This window comes from Quercus lobata, chromosome 9 (assembly GCF_001633185.2).
Source record: "Quercus lobata isolate SW786 chromosome 9, ValleyOak3.0 Primary Assembly, whole genome shotgun sequence".
Classification (NCBI taxonomy): domain Eukaryota; kingdom Viridiplantae; phylum Streptophyta; class Magnoliopsida; order Fagales; family Fagaceae; genus Quercus; species Quercus lobata.
This window is the reverse complement of record NC_044912.1, coordinates 42636656-42641527: the sequence shown is the minus strand read 5'-3', so window position 1 is coordinate 42641527 and position 4872 is coordinate 42636656. Positions and strand designations below refer to the sequence as shown.

Below are 4872 nucleotides of genomic sequence, written 5' to 3'. Positions count from 1 at the left end.
GTATATTTTGATAAATACTATACAAATAAGCTACTGAAAATGCACTAACATAATCTTATCTTGAACTTGACCAAGACCAGACTTTGAGATCTGATACTAATTCGTTGTGATTTAGGACTAGTGGAAGTGCCTTCACACAAATAAGAAAATAAAGTGATCAAACAAAAGAAAAATATTTAACGTGGTTTGGTCAAATCCAAGCCTACATCCATGTATAATGCCAACCAAAGTTCACAATCAATGACATGGTCCACATGGATTACAACCACACTCAATCAAACTTGACAAACTAAACGTACTCACAAACTCTCAAATCTCACACAAACAACATTCCCAAAACTCACAAACATAACAAAACTCCCACAGAAACAAACTAACTCACAAATCTCCATAATAAAATGTAATACAATTGATGAGTTAAAACTTCAAATCTGCATCATTATATGTCAATAATTCATCATATTGAACTTTATATATTGGAATGGGCTGAACAAATAATGATGATAAATGATCCTTAGTTTCATGGTTTCCAGCTCCATGCCCATCTCCATACTGGTAAATGCACTGAGCCATCCTTCCAAGGTTGAATACAATTTCAATAAATGTTTCAGCCAAGGGAGAAGTTGCATCTCGTTCTTCATTCATCTTCTTCCATGTTTTACTAATCAAATATCTAATGTATTCACGGGCATCTTCTTCACTAGCACCAGTTTCATTCATGTAACACTGGATTGATTTAGGGACATCACCTCTTTCTAACTCATCCTGATTCACCCAAAAAAAAAAAAAAAAATGATCATAAGGGTTTAATGACTATATGAAATTCTGGTTGATGAAAATCTTAGGATAGTATGTTATACATACTGTAGATGTTCCAAGATCATCTGCAAGTCGTACAATTATTGATGAGTAACGGACTATGTTGGGGAATTCTTCCAAGAAATCTAAGGCTTCCTTTGTTATTGAATCTGTGACTGAAAAATAAGCATTCAATAGTATAATTGGTGCTGCTACTGAAAAACATGCATTCTCAAGGTACTCTTGAAGGCTCGGTGTATATCCATTATAGTACCACTTTGCTTCCAACAAATAAGCTCTACATATATCTACCCACTGAAAAATTTATGATGGAACAATGAATTAGAGGTAGTCAATCATGCGTTCAAGAAGAAAATACTAAAGGATTAATATAGATGAATTTATAAGTCAATGTCATACTGCTTTTTAAAAATATTGAATGATGTGGAATCCTTGTTCCTTAAGTGTATCAAAAGCCATTTCATTAACTGAATTGTGTAGCGCAAGGAAACATAGCTTCATGTAATCTGGGAGCCCATCCATTGCATTGATATTCCAACTGAAATCACAAAGAGTGCACTTAAGTCATTATGTCAAATATAGCTTTGAAGCATTTAAGGCATATTACCGGTAAAACTAACCTCTCAACAGCATTCGTGAAGAGCTCAAGTTCATTCAAAGTGCCATACACATCATAGATATCATCTATTACCGTAATGAGTAGATTGAGCTTTGTTGAGATTCTTCGAGAATAACTAAATCGAGGATGAAATGTACACCCCACTGTCCAGAAGAAACTCTCTGTTAGCCTATTCCTCACAAAGCTCAACTTTTCTGCAAGGCCAATGCTCCTCCACCACCTTTATTTGAACCAAACAAGAGAATGTCAATTTTATTTTTATATAAATGCATTTTCTTACCTTTCAAAATAGTTTAGTTGAACACTAGCTTTAAGTTTAAAATTTAGGCTATAATTGATTTAATTATTTGTTCATGTTGCCATGAGATTTGATTTTAATTTTAGTATTTATTAGTGTTTGCTTTAAATTCTATATTGTCTTCCTTCTAACTTGGAAGTTCCAAGGGTCGTCAATAAATATGTTACCAACCAGGAATTATATATCAAATGTAGCTCAATTTATAGAATGAGAATTAACAAGCTTTTGACCTTGACACTTGTTTGATATCTTCTTGGTGGGTTGCTTGCACCATGTTGAAATCCAGTTTTGCAAGCTCAAGCAAGACAGGGTTCATGTCTTCTCTGCTCCTATATACATCAATGAACCACCTCGCTTCCACCCTTGATATCCTCCAGTGTAGTGGAAGCTCCAAGGCATGGCTCACTATGATAGAAAGATTTTGATCTTTATTCTGGTTGATAAATTCTTGGAGATGTTTTTCTGAGAATTCTCTTGCTTCCTCTAACATATTTTCACCTTCTAACGAAAAGAATGAGGCTTCATACAAGGATAGAATTCCCTTGGTATCATCACAAAGATATCCCTTGAAACTCCCTTCCTCCATGAAACTATCAAAAACTTCTGCGCTCAGCAACCCAACAGTTATAATGGGTGTTCTAGGGGCTCAAGAAGCATGTTATCAAATCAAATATTGAATATATAATTATGATCTGTAATGGACTCTATTTTTTACATAAAAAATTATAGTTATCTAAAATTCATTGATGCACAAAACCAAATTAATGTAAGTTGTATCTATTTTTATTGTTTTTTGTGCAATTTTGTCATTAGTAGAAATAATAAAAAATATATTTATCAATTAAATAAGTGACAGAAACTATAGCTTCATATAGAATAAATAGACAAAAAAGAATATATGTGATCGACCTTGACTAATTTGTTAAGGATCTATAGTTGACCCCAAAAACTTTAGGACTAGGTTATTGTTTTTGGCTTTTTGCTTAGTTCCTAACAAATAATTATTAAATTTGCCTTAATTTGTGCGCTTTTGGGGGTATCTATTAAAAACATGACTAAAATACAGTTTTGACTTTCACCTTTTGTGTCTGCTTTTATTTTTACATTGACCATTATATCGCAACCTGATTAAAATGCTAACCACATCTATGCTTAATTACACTCTAAAATGACTTGTCAAGTTGCAATTGAAACTCCTCATAATTAGTTATATATACAAGATCCACAAAATAAACTCTCGATGTGAGAATCAGCACACGCCCGCATAACACACTCAAATAATCCAATCCAATTATATTTGCACAATTTGGGGTATCACAACTTAGCAGAATAACAATCATATTACTAATAGAAATAGATATGGCCAATATGAAAATGAAATAAAATATTAAAAAAAAATGAAAATTTTGAGACATAAAATGTAAAAATGAAAACAATCTAAAAAATAAGGAGGCAAAAGTGCCTTGTAGTTCAAAAACATTGGTCAATAATAAATATCCATCTATGGAATCAAATATTTTCTTAATTACTTTCGGACACCTTATATCCATGTTGCCTAAGCAGTTGAAATTTAAGAGCTATTGCATATAAATTCTCCATCTTCCACTCATCACCATGATCATTGTTGTATAGAACTTCCAACATTCTCTTCATTTCACACTCAAAGTGATAAGACAATCCTAGTTTTTGCAAGATATCTATCAGCTCCAGTTGCTCTAAAGGATCCACCACTTTTTGAAGCATCATCCTCACTTGTCCCTTCAACTTGTTAATTTTCCCTGTGTGTACTTCTCCCTGCATCACAATTTTATCATTAACATAACCCCAGTGATCAGTTTCGGGAAATAATTCAAAAGTACTAGTAAATCTAACAATGAAAACAATATTATATATTAATTATGTACCACGTATTCACTTCTTAGTGAATGGATGTAATCATAGTCCCAAATAGGAGCTTGGTAATTTGCAGATCTCCGAACAATATCTGGGGAATTCTAGCCTTTTGCCCTTAATTTTTTAAAAATTTAGCAATATGTCCCTATTTCGAAACTATATAGGAATATGCCCTTGTTTCGATACTCGATTACCTTAAAATCAAGTTTCAATGAAATACTCGATTAGTAGAAAATCAAGTTATGACCAATAAAACTTTAAAAAAAAAAAATGCATGGAACTCGATTTTAGGGAAGTCGAGTTCAAAAACGTTGCTATAGGGCTTTAAAACGTCACTATAAGGATTAAAAACGCCACTATAGGGCTCCCTGAACTTGGTATGGTGACACTTATAAAAAAAATTTGCAGGAAAACGCCGCTATAGGGATTTAAAACGTCACTATATGGATTAAAAACGCCACTATGGGGCTCCCTCATTATGGGAGCAATAACACTCATAAAAAAATTTGCATGAAAACGCCGTTATAGGGTTTTAAAACGTCACTATAGGGTTTAAAAACGCTGCTATAGAGCTCCCTGAATATGGGGCGATCACACTTATAAATTTTTTTTTGCATGGAACTCGATTTCCTGAAAGTCGAGTTTCATGCAAATTTTTTTTTTTTTTTAAAAGTTTGATTGGGCATAACTCGATTTTCTATGAATCGAGTATTTAATTGAACTCGATTTTAGAGTAATCGAGTATCGAAATAGGGGCACGCTCCTATATAGTTTGTAAACAAGGGCATATTGCCAATTTTTTTTTAAAAAAATAAGGGTAAAGTGCCAGAATCTCCCAATATCTGTGCTCTTTGAAATTTTGCTGTTGGCCATGCATTGGACAGGACCAACAGGAACAATGCCACTTCTGCTTGTTACAAGTGATTTGAGATGGATGGGACCTTTAGATGGGAAAGCTTCTATTGGGAAATTGCAGATAGGGAGTGAAGCAAGGGGGTTGAGAGCCATTGACAAAGGCCTTTGGTATAGCTTATTACGGTTTCTTGGTAGTTATTGCTTAGAAACATTACGTTACATATATGCCTTTATATATTGCTTGGCTTGGGAGACTCTTATTTGTATATCTATCGACTATTATAATTTATATCATGTTTAACATGTGAAGTAAAAGTTCTGCTTTAGTGCAGGTTTTAAAGTTTTTTTTTTTTTTTGGTTATCCAATAAGAGTTTGGAAATTAAATTC

At 33.2% G+C, this 4872-nt stretch overlaps 1 pseudogene; it reads right to left on the bottom strand.

The window, feature by feature from the left end:
• Positions 1 to 417: 417 nt before the first annotated feature.
• On the bottom strand, positions 418 to 4637 carry LOC115961788 (annotated as a pseudogene).
• Positions 4638 to 4872: the final 235 nt, after the last annotated feature.